This window comes from Oncorhynchus mykiss, chromosome 13, assembly GCF_013265735.2.
Source record: "Oncorhynchus mykiss isolate Arlee chromosome 13, USDA_OmykA_1.1, whole genome shotgun sequence".
NCBI classification, from domain to species: Eukaryota; Metazoa; Chordata; class Actinopteri; order Salmoniformes; family Salmonidae; genus Oncorhynchus; species Oncorhynchus mykiss.
In genome coordinates, this window is record NC_048577.1 from 42,347,905 (window position 1) to 42,364,638 (window position 16,734).

The following is a 16,734-nucleotide window of genomic DNA, read 5'->3' on the forward strand; positions in this document are numbered from 1 at the left end:
TTTTTCACCAGATAGGCTGTTTTAGGTTTTCGTTACGTTCATCACGTTCTTTATTTTGTAGTGTTTGCATTGATTCGTGTTTTACGTTTGTTCATTAAAACATGGATCGCAATCTACACGCTGCATTTTGGTCCGACTCTCCTTCTCATATAGAAAACCGTTACACAGAGACATCAGCATCAAGAGTGTCTGTCAGTCTGGACTTCACAACATCATCTTGCAAGTCTCTATGTGCTGGCTCCATACATGTTTATGTGAACACATACACACACATTGTCACTGTTCTATTACCAATGTCAGGATAGGTCGATCTGACACACAAACAGTTACTATGTTGAAGTTTGAACTGATCAGATAAAACCTACCCAATTATGGTCTCCACATCAATTGAGTGAGGTTGCCATCTGGCAAAATCATCTACAGTCCATCTGTAGAAATAGGCAGAGTTGAGGCAGAGTTCATCATTGACACATGGAATGAAAAGGGGGTTGCTATTACTGGACATTTGTGCTGTACTGTATGTGACCCCTGTTTCTTCAAGCAGTTTCGTTATGACTTTAACTACGCTAGTACTCTTATAAAGATAAGACCTAGGTTCTATCAGGTGGGGCCTATATAGGTGAGTAGCAGTAATAGACTAGGTGGTGTTTATAGGTATCATGTAGGCCTACGGGACACTGTGTATTACCATGAGTCAGTATGCCCGTGAACGATACAGAGGGAAGATATACCAGAATATATACCATTAGACGTATATGTACCATGTATAGAATAATGCGGTGGATTCACCTAATAAACACGTTAAAGGTTATAACTGGGTTATTGTGAAACTATGTGATACACCCACACAATAGCAAACACAATTACCCTTTTCCTCCATGTTAGTGGAATTTATTCAAACTAAAGATAATGGTCAAAGAGAATTTAGAATGTAAAAGCAAAAAATGTAAGGATATAGCAATTATCACAAAGGACAATGAACACAAAAAAAATCAACAGTATTGCAAATATACAACCATATATAAAATATGGAGGAAACCCTGTAAACAGGTGAAGGTTGGAGAACAAGTACTGTAGCTAACATTACTTTCTAGAACCCTAGAAATTGAAGCTAGTTCAAAACTGGTAGAAATAGTCTTAAAAGATAGCAAACTTAAAAAACCTTTTATAGCTCTAATCTAAAATTTTACAAACAATAAAAACCATGTGGCGCCCCGAAAATAATAATTAAAAAAAATATATATTTTTACCCCTTTTTCTCCCCAATTTCGTGTTATCCAATTGTTGTAGTAGCTACTATCTTGTCTCATCGCTACAACTCCCGTACGGGCTCGGGAGAGATGAAGGTTGAAAGTTATGCGTCCTCCGATACACAACCCAACCAGCGATCTGTCACTACGAGGATGTTACTGATGTTCTTCGTGTCATTCTCCAGAGAGAGGAAGTCTATACACTCCAACTCTAGGGGGACCATAGTGGTTATGTTCACTAAACCTGCTAATCTAGTGGGCAGTGTCTTCCACTGCACACACCATGCACATGACCTGCAGTGAAACTCAATGTCTCTGGACCTGAAGGGCTAGTAGAACCAAGCATGGGCTAGATCAAGAGTCCTCTCATAGCCTAAATGTCCCATATCATTGTGGACAGAATTCCTGACCACGGCTCTGAATTCTTTGGGGAGATCCAGATATTTTCTCTTGACCTGATTGGGGCTTCTAGGGCAGCGGTTCCCAAACTAGGGGTCGCGACCCAATGTGGAGTCACCTGATATGAAAATTGGGTCGTGGAGAATTTCCAAAAATCTTGAAAAATATATACAGTGCATTCAGAAAGTACTCATATCCCCAAGACTTTTTCTACATTTTGTTACGTCACAGCCTTATTCTAAAATGGATTAAATAAATAAAACATCTCATCAATCTACACACCAAACCCCATAATGAGAAAGTGAAAAAAGTTGACATTTTTGCAAATGTATTAAAAACAGAAATACCATTTTTACATAAGTATTCAGACCCTTTGCTATGAGACTGAAATTGAGCTCAGGGTCATCCTGTTTCCATTGAGCATCCTTGAGATGTTTCTACATCTTGATTGGAGTCCACCTGTGGTAAATTCAATTGATTGGACATGATTTGGAAAGGTACACACCTGTCTATATAAGGTCCTACAGTTGACAGTGCATGTCAAAGCAAAAACCAAGCTATGAGGTCGAAGGAATTGTCCACAGCGCTCTGAGACAGAATTGTGTCGAGGAACAGATCTGGAGAAGGATACCAAAAAATGGTGGATTCGGGACAAGTCTCTGAATGTCCTTGAGTGGCCAAGCCAGAGCCCGGGTTTGAACCCAATCGAGCATCTCTGGAGAGACGTGAAAATAACTGTGCAGTAATGCTCCCCATCCAATCTAACAGAGCTTGAGAGGATCTGCAGTGAAGAGTGGGAGAAACTCCCCAAATACAGGTGTGCCAAGCTTGTAGCATCATACCCAAAAAGATTTGAGGCTGTAATCACTGCCAAAGGTGCTTCAACAAAGTACTGAGTAAAGGGTCTGAATACTTCTGTAAATGTGATATTTCAGTTTAATTTGTAATAAATTAGCTTTGTCATTATGGGGTATTGTGTCTATCAATTTTAAAATAAGCCTGTAACCTAACAAGATTGGAAACAGTCAAGGTGTCTGAATACTTCCCAAAGGCACTGTATATATACACTGAACACAAATATAAACGCAACATGCGACAGTTTCAAAGATTTTACAGAGTTACAGTTCATAAAGGAAATCAGCCAACTGAAATACAGTAAATTAATTATGCTCTAATGGATTTGCGCAAGACTGAGAATACAGATATGCACCTGTTGGTCACAGATACTGTATCTTAAAAAAAGTAAGGGCTGGGGCGTGGATTAAAAAAAAAAACTGTCAGTATCTGGTGTGAGGAAGCTGAGGAGTGGGACAACATTCCACCAGCCGGATGAACTCCATGCAAAGGAGATGTGTCATAGTGCATGAGCTTCTTCATGCAGTACAACATCTCCTTTGAAATAGAGTTGATCCGGCTATTATTATATGCACCTAATAAGTAGAAAATAAGCAACAAATAATGTCAGTTTACATATTATGTTTTATAATTGGGCTATCAAATGTATCAAAGTAATGAAGTGGGTTACCTTCTGTATTTGTACAAATGATTATACTGTGAAAGCTGTTGCCACTGAGAGGTGAAGGTTGCTGGCTGGACACTTGCCAACATGTGGCTGACCGTTATATTCATAGGTATGCTCACAGCGAGGGCATGTCTGCATGATGCTGATGAGGGCCCCGTTTGCAGGTCTTCTCTATGCTGCATGTTCGGCTGCAAGCTGGACATCTCTCGAACAACTGCAGCAGGCAATCGTATGAGGTAATGTTGACTGGGAGGGCCTGTAACAGGGTGATATAATAAAGCCTTTCTCAAACCATGGTCTGTAGACTGGTGCTGGTCTGTGGCAGTATGCTTGCCTGTCAATGGTGTGCGTACTGGTAGCGGAGTCAGGTGCAGGAGAGCAGAGAGTTGTGAACAGGCGCACACTTTTTTGAGGCAGGAGAAACCAACAGACGGACGCCGCGGCGTCGAAACCTCCAGCCAATTGGCAAAAGTGCAAAACGTGCAAACAGTCATAATAATTATGTTCAAACAAATAAACATACCACGTGACAAAACACGGAATAATACGAACACCAGTCTGGCGCGTCAAACATGACACGTAACACAAGCAATATCACACAAAGACATGAGGGGGAACAGAGGAATAAATGCATGCAGTGTGGTTGGGAAATGCAAACCAGGTGTGCAAAACAAGACAAAACAAATGGATCAATGAAAAAAATGGAGCGGCGATGGCTAGTAGGCCGGTGACGTCGACCGCCGAACGCCACCCGAACAAGGGGAGGAGCCGACATCTGCGGAAGTCGTGACATTGCTGGTCCGCAGTGTATTTGTCTTGAATATGATTGGGGAGTTTTTTGGTCCACGTCATAAATAAATACATGTATTTACATCAAATAAATGCTTGCTGTAGGCCTACTTGCACAATGCACTGAACTATGCATGCTGCAGTAAACAAATTGTGTTGCCATGACTAAGTATAGCTACACCAAACACACACACAAGCTAGCCCTGCTGAGCAGGCTGCACGCTCTCAGTCTCCCTGGATTTGTTTCAAATGACAGCTGCCTGCCAAAACCAGTCTGTGTGATATGTCAGACTTGCCTCAGCAATGATGCTATGAAGCCATCGAAAATACACAGAAATGTATAAACAAACCATCCACGTCTCAAGGATAAACCAGACGGTTTTTGTTTTACAAAAAAAAAAAGGATGACATACCAAACAAAAATGCTGCACAATAATTTCACAGACTAAGAGAATTTACTGAAGGCTTCATACTCTCTCATAGCATTTTCCAAGTGCCAGGCTCCTTTCACCATAGTTGAAAAGCTGTTCATAGCCTCAGTCGTGGATACTTGCTGAGAGGTTTTAGGCCCAACTGCAGCTACGAAGATCAGCATCATCACACTTTCTAATGACACATAGGATCCAGGATATGGCAGATGATGAAATCACAGGTTTTAAAAAGAACTCGCACATCAAATTGGTTTGCAATCCTATTAGATGAAACGACTGACATTATAAATGTCCGCATCTTGTATATATTCGATACATACAGTACATTAATAATTTATTTGTTGCAAAGTGTTGCCTCAGAATACAACCGCAGGTGACATATCCTGTCTTCTGAACGAGTACATAACGGGGTATGGAATATGATGGGGCAGTTGTATTATGGATCTGTACGGATGAGACTGCTGCTCAGCCTATCCATGCAGGGATGAGCACGTGTCATTTTCCAAACTCAGCTCAAACAAAAAAATAGTAGATTTCATAGACAAAACAATAAAAACATTATTTAGTCATTATACACAATCACATGACCTGTGCTGTCAATAAAAACAATGTAACAACTGAATTGTTATAATAATTTCTATATACAGTATGTTATTAAAAACGTTAAATAGTACAATATGTTTGACTCACCCAAGTGGGGCAGCGGTCTAAGGCACTGCATCTCAGTGCTAGAGGCTTCACTACAGACCCTGGTTTGATCCCAGGCTGTTGAATCAGGATTCCCATAGGGCGGTGCACAATTGGCCCAGTGTTGTCCGGGTTAGGGGATGGTTTGGTCGGGGTAGGACGTTATTGTAAATAAGAATTTGTTCTTAACTGGTGTGCCTGTCTCTTGGACACCAACAGGTTAAACGTCAGAGGGATGGAGGAGGGGAACACTCAACGTGTTTGGGCGTCTGGAGTAGAGGTCGACCGATTAATTAAGGCCGATTTCAAGTTTTCATAACAATCGGAAATCGTTATTTTTGGACGCCGAGTTGGCTGATTTTTTTTACACCTTTATTTAACTAGGCAAGTCAGTTAAGAACACATTCTTATTTTCAATGACTGCCTAGGTACAGTGGGTTAACTGCCTTGTTCAGGGCAGAACGACAGATTTTTACCTTGTCAGCTCAGGGATTCAATCTTGCAACCTTACAGTTAACTAGTCCAACGCTCTAACTACATTGCACTCCATGAGGAGCCTGCCTGTTACACGAATGCAGTAAGAAGACAAGGTAAGTTGCTAGCTAGCTGTTACGGATACAGGTATCCTGTGTGTGTGTGTGTGTGTGTGTATCCTGTGTTGTTTTCTCTCCTTCTCCCCTCACAGGTGAAAATCATCACTCCCCAATCAGTCACCAATCCAATCATCAATCAGAAGACACACCTCCTCCTGTTTCCTACCCAATCACAGTTCCTTTCCCTTGGTTTAAAAACCCCATCAGTTGTTTGCTCTCGAGTTCAATCTCTCTGTAAATGCCGTCTCTGTGTCTCACGCTCTCTGTGTATTAACCTCTCTTTTGTTTGAGCACCTCCTTAGCACTTTGTCATCTCCTGTGAGTATTGTTTTGGTTATGGTGTTTGTTTCTTTGCTGGTGGGAAAAGGGGAAACCGAGACAAGTCGCCCATGGGCATACACTACCCGTAGGTGAACTTTGTTAAAAACACTAGTTAGAACTGGGCGGACCACCCACTGTATTTTTGGTTAGTTAGTTAGCTGTTGTTAAAGTAGGCTAGTCTAGCTTAGGGGTGTTTTGAATACTTATGGTTTCTTTCCTTGGGTCCAGCTCAGCCCCTTTTCCTGCTCCCCCCATTACCGTGTGTTTTCAAATAAACCTTGAGTTTGACGGTAGATTTCAGTTGTCCTGGTTATTTCGTTCACACTTTTACTTTGTCACTATTATAATTTGCAGTTATGTTTGCAGTTATGTTACGGGTCTCATTACCATCCCCCCTAGACTGTCGGGCCAAAAGGGATTCGTAACACTAGCATTAAACTTATCTTAAAAAAAACAATCAATCATAATCACTAGTTAACTACACATGGTTGATGATATTACTAGTTTATCTAGCGTGTCCTGCGTTGCATATAATCGATGCTGTGCATATTCGCGAAAAAGGACTGTCGTTGCTCCAACGTGTACCTAACCATAAACATCAATGCCTTTCTTAAAATCAATACACAGAAATATATATTTTTAAACCTGCATATTTAGCTAAAATAAATCCAGGTTAGCAGGCAATATTAACCAGGTGAAATTGTGTCACTTCTCTTGCGTTCATTGCAAGCACAGTTTGGGCCGACCGGCTCGTTGCGAACTAATTTGCCAGAATCTTACGTAATTATGACATTGAAGGTTGTGCAATGTAACAGGAATATTTAGACTTAGGGATGCCACCCGTTAGATAAAATCCAGAACGGTTCCGTATTTCCCTGAAAGAATAAACGTCTTGTTTACGAGATGATAGTTTCCGGATTCGACCATATTAATGACCCAAGGCTCGTATTTCTGTGTGTTATTATATTATAACTAAGTCTATGATTTGATAGAGCGGTAGGTGGTAGGCAGCAGCAGGCTCGTAAGCATTCATTCAAAAGGCACTTTTGTGCGTTTTGCCAGCAGCTCTTCGCTGTGCTTCAAGCATTGAGCTGTTTATGACTTCAAGCCTATCAACTCCCGAGATTAGGCTTGTGTAACCGATGTGAAATGGCTAGCTAGTTAGTGGGGTGTGCGCTAATAGCGTTTCAAACGTCACTCGCTCTGAGACTTGGAGTAGTTGTTCCCCTTGCTCTGCATGGGTAACGCTGCTTCGAGGGTGGCTGTTGTCGATGTGTTCCTGGTTTGAGCCCAGGTAGGAGCGAGGAGAGGGATGGAAGCTATACTGTTACACTGGCAATAAAGTGCCTATAAGAACATCCAATAGTCAAAGGTATATGCGATAAAAATCGTATAGAGAGAAATAGTCCTATAATAACTACAACCTGAAACTTCTTACCTGGGAATATTGAAGACTCATGTTAAAATGAACCACCAGCTTTCATATGTTCTCATGTTCTGAGCAAGGAACTTAAACGTTAGCTTTCTTACATGGCACATATTGCACTTTTACTTTCTTCTCCAGCACTTTGTTTTTGCATTATTTAAACCAAATTTAACATGTTTCATTATTTATTTGAGGCTCAATTGATTTTAAAGATGTATTATATTAAGTTAAAATAAGTGTTCATTCAGTATTGTAATTGTCATTATTACAAATGAAAAAAAAAAGTTGGCCGATTAATCGGTATCTGCTTTTTTTGGTCCTCCAATCAGTATCGGTATTGAAAAATCATAAATCGGTCAACTTCTAGTCTGGAGAGACAAAGTGGATAGAGGCTGACAAGAGTGATGTAGAAATGGATCACATCTGAGCCAAACTCAGCATAAATTCTAGGATTACTTTCCCTCACAATCTGATCCACTCCCAGGAAAGCAGTGGATGCGTAATCCGTTAACCAGCACTGAAGAGACTCAGATTGTCACCGGTTCTTGAGGATAAACTATTGGAACTGTCCTGTGACCAAGCTTTGCTTTAATGAGATGTGCCTGTCCATGGTCTGGCTGTTGAGCAATGGAGAATACCCGCAACTCAGCGAGATGGCAGTGAATACCTTCATCCCCTTTCATTCTACATTCTTAAGATGTACCAGCTTCTCCTCTCTTGCTGCAACAAAATCTAAATGTTGCAGCAGACTGGCTGTTGAAAACACCTTGGGTGTCCCTCTCCATCGTGTTGGTGTCCAAGAGACAGCCACACCAGTTAAGAATAAATTCTTATTTACAATGACGGCCTACACCAGCCAAACCCTCCCCTAAACCAGACGACACTGGGCCAATTGTGCACCACCCTATGGGACTCCCCATCATACAGCCCAGGATCGAACCAGGGTCAGTAGTGACGCCTCTAGATCTGAGATGCAGTGCCTTAGACCACTGTGCCACTCGGGTGTCAATCATCTTGTACAATTTCATGTTTTTAATAACGTATATAGAAATAATTATAGATTCAGTTGTTACATTGTTTTTATTGACAGCTCAGGTCATGTGATCATGTATAATGACTAATTAATGTTTGTATTGTTTGTCATTTACAGACAGACATCCCCTGAAGACAGCCCATCAAATAGACAGGCAAACAGACATCCCCTGAAGACAGCCCATCAAATAGACAGGCAAACAGACATCCCCTGAAGACAGCCCACAGAATTCATACATTTCGTGTGACAAAAGAAATGAATGAAATCAGTCTTTTTTATAAAGAAAAAGCAAGTGCCAACATTTTTTTTCCCCAAAGCAGTCCCCAGAACAAGAAGGCCATGTCTTGCTGGTCCCTGGCACAAAAAGTTAGAGAAAGGCTGATGCAATAAATAGCCAAGTGGTAAATTGCATTTTGTTCTAAAGAAAGGACAAAGCTTTTGGCTAATGCACAAATGACTCTGATTGGGTGAGGAATTAACCTAATATTATCAAGCTGGGTATTTTTTAATACAACTTTTTACATAACACACATTACCTGTCGTTGTTGATGAAGCCGTCTGTGTCATCAGGGCAGTAACTCGGGTCACTATCAGAAGCGCCATGATGGCGTGTACTTTTCATGGGAGTCAAGGGAGACACTGGCAACAATTTAGGAGATGTCACAAGGGTACTTGTCGCATGACACGGTTTTATTCTGAGGTCTTGCCTGACAAGCTGTGAAAGTAACAAGTGAACAGTGAATACAATTATTTTTTGAGGTCGGTCAACCATTGCAACCACATTGCTGGACATGTTATGACACCCACCTTTGCTCCTTCTGGTAGGTCTCGGCCTCCGTTCATGACCAGGGGATCCGTTTGGCACCCAGCTGTGCATTTTGTCTAACAGAAAAACAGCAACAACATCCCTCAATTATAAACATAGCTTGAGAAATAACATCACCTTGTTTGGAAGCTAATGCTATGCTTTACGTAGGTAGACTGACTGGCTCCAGATTGGATTAGATTCAGGCCGGTGAAGGCGTTACACTATACAACAAACTGTGACGTGTTTTACTATGGCACTGGGTTGGTTTGAGTTTGATGCTGCTAGTTAATAGCTATTTTCACGTTTCTGCAGAGATGCTCGATCAGGTTCAAGTCTTGGCTCTGACTGGGCCACTCAAGAACATTCAGAGACTTGTCCCGAAGCCACTCCTGTGTTGTCTTGGCTGTGTTTAGGGACGTTGTCCTGTTGGAAGGTGAACCTTCGCCCCAGTCTGAGGTTCTGAGCACTCTGGAGCAGGTTTTCATCAAGGATTTCTGTACTTTGCTCTGTTCATCTTTCCCTCGATCCTGACTAGTCTCCCAGTCCCTGCCACTGAAAAACATCCCCACAGTATGATGCCGTCATCACCATGCTTCACCGTAGGGAAGTGCCGGGGTTCCTCCAGACATGATGCTTGGCATTCAGGCCAAAGAGTTCAATCTTGGTTTCATCAGACCAGAGAATCTTGTTTCTCATGGTCTGAGAGTCCTTTAGGTGCCTTTTGGCAAACTCCAAGCAGGCTGTCATGTGCCTTTTACTGAGGGCTGGCTTCCGTCTGGCCACTACCATAAAGGCCTGATTGGTGGAGTGTTGCAGAGATGGTTGTCATTCTGGAAGGTTCTCCCATCTCCACAGAGGAACTCTGGAGCTCTGTCAGTGACCTTCAGGTTCTTGGTCACCTTCCTGACCAAGGCCCTTCTCCCCCGATTGGTCAGTTTGGCCGGGCGGCCAGTTCTAGGAAGGGTCTTGGTGGTTCCAAACTTCTTCCATTTAATAAGAATGATGGAGGCCACTGTGTTCTTGGGGACCTTCAATGCTGCAGAAATGTTTTGGTACCCTTCCCCAGATCTGTGCCTCGACACAATCCTGTGTCTGAACTCTATGGACAATTCCTTCGACCTCATGGCTTGGTTTTTGCTCTGACATGCACTGTCATCTGTGGGGCCTTATATAGACAGGTGTGTGCCATTCCAAATCATGTCCAATCAATTTAATATACCACAGGTGGACTCCAATCAAGTTGTAGAAACAGCTCAAGGATGATCAATGGAAACAGGATGCAGCTGAGCTGAGCAAATTTCGAGTCTCATAGCAAAGTGTACGAATACTTATGTAAATATGGTATTTCTGTTTTGTATTTTTTATACATTTGCAAAAATAATCACTTTGTCATTATGGCTATTGTGTGTAGATTGATGAGGGGAAACATGAATTAATAAATTTTAGAATAAAGCTGTAACGTATCAAAATGTTGAAAAGGGGAAGGGGTCTGAACACTTTCCGAATGCACTGTATAAAACCAGTAGTGTATGGTCTAGCTACCGGTATACTTACCATTGGGGACCATTGAACTCCAATCACCTAATTTGCATGACAGCATCCTTCGCCAGGGCATGCAAACCGTAGCTGGTGGCTGTGCATCCTGAAGGAAGCATTCATTGGTCAAGGGCTTTTCACGGCTTTTCAGTCTCGTTTTTTATCCTTTGAACGCATTGGTTGGGCTCCCGAGTGGTGCATCGGTCTAGGGCACTGTGTCTCAGTGCAAGAGGTGTCACTATAGTACCTGGTTCAAATCCAGGCTGTATCACATCCAGACATGTTTGGGAGTCCTATAGGGCGGCGCACAATTGGCCCAGTGCCGTCAGGGTTTGGCCGGAGTAGGCTGTCATTGTAAATAATAATTTGTTCTTAACTGACTTGCTTAGTTAAATATATATATTTTTAAATGAAACAACGGAGCCCCATTCAATGAAGGGAAGCAAAGGGTGCGGAATGGAGATTAGCAGTAGGAGTCATGTTCAGTCAGGAATCTTTGGATTGTGGCTTCACATTTCATCCAAAGTTGTTGAAGAAGACAACTGTACCATGTCAGATATAGAGTTAAAATGTATTCAATTTTGAGTTTGCATCCCAATATTTCTCTTACATACATCACGGAAGACTGAAATATAACAAAACCTTTTGACATAAAAACACCGGATTTTAATAACATAAAAATATTAATAACATTCCACCCATGAGGTCAATCAAAGAGGGCGCTTTTGGTCATTAAGTGTAGGAAAAGGTACAGTGCTAGAAGTGGCTTTAGTGTAGATAAGAGTGTCTAATTAGTGAATAAGATCCAGTATAATGTGAATGTATGTCAGGGCTGAGATGTGAAATGGTATTTTAGTAGAGATGAGCTGAGATGTTTGGTGGTTGGGAGTGGAGAATGAAGGGTTGATGTTGTGGTGAGGCTGATGAGTGCGAGGCCGTGCATTACGATCTGTCTCTGGTACACTCTTTGCTCGGGGGCCCTCCCGTTCACTCAGAGCGCCCACAGAGCTCTGGGCACAGAGCAACAAAACAAGCCCATCGCCATCTATCCCTCCATATATCCATCCATTCCAGCACTGCTGCCGGGGCCCTGGAGAGCTAACGAGGGCCACACACTGCGGCTCAGGCTCCTATGAAAAGTGGAACAACTAATTCTGACTGACTGTCTCTCTCTCTCTCTCTCTTTCTCTCTCTCTCTCTCAGTCCCTGCCTCCCTCCCTGCAAACATGTTAGCATGTTTTCTTTTAATGGTTGGATCCAATTAAACAACAACATTTGACAACAGTAGTATCTTCAGTGGTAGTGACGTCCTGAAGTCTGAAGGCCCAATACGTATTCCTCATCTCCTCTCTATCTCTCACTCTCTCTCTCTCTCTCTCACTCTCTTTTGCTCTCTGTTGTCACATTTTGGCTAAAGGCTACTCATTTGGAGTAATCAAAATAGTTAAACATGTTGTATCATGACACTACCCCTGCCTTGCTTTTCTAGTTCAGCTATTGACTTCTCATACCTCTGTTTTGTTTCAGCACATTCAAGCTATGATTATGAGCTAAATAATGGTGGAGATTAAATATCTTGCTAATATCTTTTTTTAATTCACAGTTTATTTAAAATCCTGGATTCCTTCAGATCTATGTCCTCTGCCAAAAGCCTTTCATCGAGCATAGAGAAACTCAACACCAGTAAAGCATATCCAGTACCTCAAGAAAACCTTTAACAATGATTGACTATGGACAGCCTGCAGGTGTCCACTGACACACAGATAGTTAATACATGTTTTGGTTGAGTTTTTGCGCAGAGACTATGGGATTGTTTCCCCTCAGTTATAAGCTCCATGAAATTGCCCACTAAGCATTTCTTTCTCTCCCAATCACTCTGTTTTCTTCTCGTCTAGTTCCTCTTCCTTACCCCCCATTCTCTCAGGTCACCCCAGTTAATGTCCTATTTACAGCGGGCATCTGTCAGCCTCCCTTTATGGGTCATGCCCCTCTCCCACACTGAGACGCACCGCGCTGCTCCGCTACCCATCAGCCCATACAAATGCTGACCCGATGACCTGGCTGAGGACACAATCTGACCCTGCCACAGCTGGATCCGCCAGAAGTTGCCTTCTTCATCAGAAAGAACTCCTCTGCAGGTAAGTCCTTCAGGTCATAGAGAACTGCAGTCAACGAGTTCATCAACAATTCTCACAGATTGTAGGTGTGGTTAAACCCTGTAGCGCTCCACAGAGAAAGCAGGAATGGTATTGGTACCACTATGGAGTGACTGTCACCATCTCATCCCATCCCATCAGCTTATGTTTTTTAAAGTTGAGAGAGAGGGTGTTGAATTAATGAAATACTTTTCAGCTGTAGTGTTTCTTGTGTCTGAAAGCACAATGTTGTTGATTCAGAGGTCAGCAGCTGCTCTTGGGTTCCCGTGTCACCGTCATGCAGGGAGAGAAAGACATGTCAGGAACCAGTTCTGCAACCCAGTGTTGATACTCTTCACATTCAATGCAGGGGGAAACGTTTAAGAAACATCGAGGGAACTCTCATCATCAATCTGCCCAAAAACAGAACAAAGGGAAGGTTATTACAGATGCTAACATTACATTCGCTAAGTTGAGAACATGAATTGATGTCGGATCCATGATGTACTGTGTGTATCAATATATTCTGTAACCTGTGTGTCTCTCACAACCCATTAAACAAGGGTGAATGTAATCACTTCACAAAGTATGTCACTTCTCCCTCCATTCAAATTAAAGTAAGAGAGATGGGTCTCTCGTTGCAATGGAAAGCATGAACTTAAGTAACACTATAGCAACCATAAAGAGTGTTATGTCATTCTGGACTACATGTATCAAACTCAGATCCAATAGTCTTGAGATCGCTCTATTAAAGAGCCTCATCAGTGGCTCCCCCATTGCAACTGCTCTCAGCTAGCGCCACCCAGTGGCAGCCAAGCATACTCATCGTATTCTCTAAATGGCATGTCATAGTGGGATTTTAAACAGCCATATTTCAACTAGCTGGTTCTCTAATAGAGTGGAGATTGGCGGTGTCCTTGAGTGCAGGTCACAGAGTCACTTGTAAGGCAGCTCAGGAGGGAAAGGAAAGCTGGTGTTTCACTAATGCCTGATGAAATGTGAATAAATAATAAAACACTGGGAAAAATCCAGAGTGCTGATGATGGAGCTCTTGGTTTCCCTCTTTCTGACCCAGGGCCCCATGGGTAATTAGAGCTGCCCTCTAAGCGGTGCCTCCAGTCCAGAGGCAAGTGGGACTTTGGGGACCAGAGCAGCTCCCTTTAGGCTGACACATGGCATCTCTGTGTGCACTATGCAGACCTCTCTTAATGGGTGGAATTAATGGGCCTTCGTTGCATTTCCTTCACTTAACTTGAAGGGGAAGCGGTGGGGGGGGGCTTTGAGAACGGAGGGGTTTTAGTAGTCTTACAAACTCTAACCTAGGCAACACAGTGACTAGGGTCTGGTTTCAATGATGGACTCTTTTTGGATAGAGGAACTACGTCACTGCCTAAGTCGATAAAGGGAAAAATGTCCCAGGAACTCTCCCAACAAATCAAGAGGCAGACATGCCAAAGTTTCCAAGCAAAACCTTTTTTGCTTTGCAGTGGTTTAAGTTAAGAAAGTAGATGTGAATTGAATACACTCATTAAAAATAACCTCCAACTTCCTAGCTACTATTTTGTATTTTATTGACGGGAAAGAGTTCATCATTGAAACCAGACCCTAGTCACTGTGTTGCCTAGGGTCAGGTTTTCAAGACTAGGGTTTTAGCCATGGCAACAAGGGGGAAATTCCACACACTAAGTTGTTCACATACACAAGCAAACACAGGCTGGTGTGTCAATCACATCACCATTAAGCATACAATACCTTCCGAATGTTAGTTCTGCCAGAGAGAGAGAGAGAGCGAGAGAGAGGGTCTGTGTTAGTTTTGTAATGTGTCTTGTGCAGGGGTTCCCAAACTTTTCAATACCCTCCAGTATTGGGGAACATTACTACAAAATCTATAGGCTAAAAAACCTAGCTACAAAACATTAGCTGACACGTTAGCTGACATGGGCTAGTTGATCTGGACATTTCTGACAAGTTATACATACAGGGCCTTTGGAATGTATTCAGACCCCTTGACTTTTTCCACATTTTGTTACATTACAGTCTTATTCTAAAATGGATTAAATAAAAAAAATTCCCTCAGCAATCTACACACAATACCCCACATTTTTGCAAATACCATATTTGCATAAGTATTCAGACCCTTTGCTATGAGACTCGATATTGAGCTCAGGTACATCCTGTTTCTATTGATCATCATTCAGATGTTTCTACAACTTGATTGGAGTCCATCTGTGGTAAATTCAATTGATTGGACATCATTTGGAAAGGCACACACCTGTCTATATAAGGTCCCACAGTTGACAGTGTATGTCAGAGCAAAAACCAAGCCATGAGGTCGAAGGAATTGTCCATAGAGCTCAGAGACCGAATTGTGTCGAGGCACAGGTCTGGGGAAGGGTACCAAAACATTTCTGCAGCATTGAAGGTCCCCAAGAAAACATTGGCCTCTATCATTCTTAAATGGAAGAAGTTTGGAACCACCAAGACTCTTCCTAGAGCTGGCCAACTCTGGCCAAAGTGAGCAATCGGGGGAGAAGGGCCTTGGTCAGGGAGGTGACCAACAACCTGATGGTCACTCTGACAGAGCTCTAAAGTTCCTCTGTAGAGATGGGGAAACCTACCAGAAGGACAACCATCTCTGCAGCACTTCACCAATCAGGCCTTTATGGTAGAGTGGCCAGACGGAAGCCACTCCTCAGCAAAAGGCACATGACAGTCTGCTTGGAATTTGCCAAAATGCACCTAAAGGGCTCTCAGACCATGAGAAACAAGATTCTCTAGTCTGATGAAACCAAGATTGAACTCTTTGGCCTGAATGCCAAGCGTCACGTCTGAAGGAAATCTGGCACCATCCCAACGGTGAAGCATGGCTGTGGCAGCATCATGCTGTGGGGATGTTTTTCAGTGGCAGGGACTGGGAGACTAATCAGGATCGAGGGAAAGATGAACATAGCAAAGTACAGAGAGATCCTTGATGAAAATCTGCTCCAGAATGCACAGGACCTCGGTTCACCTTCCAACAGGACAATGACCCTAAGCACACAGCCACAGCCAGAGCCAAGGCTTGAACCTGATCGAACATCTCTGGAGAGACGGGAAAATAGCTGTGCAGCGGCGCTCCCCATCCAACCTGACAGAGCTTGAGAGGATCTGCAGAGAAGAATGGGAGAAACTGGTGTGAGGCTGTAATCACTGCCAAAGGTGCTTCAACAAAGTTTGTATTAAAGGGTCTGAATACTTATGTAAATGTGATGTTTCAGTTTTTGATTTGTCATTATCGGGTATTGTGGGTAGACTGATGAGGGTAGGGTGGGGGGGAAATGTTTTTAGCAATTTTAGAATAAGGCTGTAATGTAACAAAATGTGGAAAAAGTCAAGGGGTCTGAATACTTTCCGAATGCACTGTAGCTCTCTAAGGACTGACATGACAAGAGGAAACTAATGATGCACTACCCAATTTCGGAATTGCACCTTGTGCATTCTACTATTACAACTTTCAAGAGTAAGTTGAAAGCTGGACTGAGTTCCTTAAAAAACTGTTACGGAACCACTGCCTTACAGAACCTATTGCCTTTCAGCTCTTTGTGACATGAGCAGAGGCATCGACAGAGCTTTCCATGTGAAGTACCATGAGCCTTCCATTTTGTCGATATCGTATGTAACCTCTCTGGATTTGGCATGTCATACAGAGTAAAGCTCTGTGTTATTGCGATAGCGGCCGAAGCGGATAGCTGTAGATCGATTTGCCACTGCTGTTGGGTCGTTTCACGAAATGAGTACCTTTTGCGTACCTTTTATATTTTAAGT

General features: G+C 42.6%; 1 long non-coding RNA gene across 1 annotated transcript; it reads right to left on the reverse strand.

The window, feature by feature from the left end:
• Nucleotides 1-2,623: 2,623 nt before the first annotated feature.
• Nucleotides 2,624-9,341, reverse strand: LOC118938459. The gene is made up of 3 exons (XR_005035740.1): nucleotides 9,259-9,341; nucleotides 8,988-9,166; nucleotides 2,624-3,427 (listed from the first exon to the last, which is right to left on the reverse strand). It is a non-coding gene; the product is annotated as an uncharacterized LOC118938459 (long non-coding RNA).
• Between the last annotated feature and the right edge of the window lie 7,393 nt (nucleotides 9,342-16,734).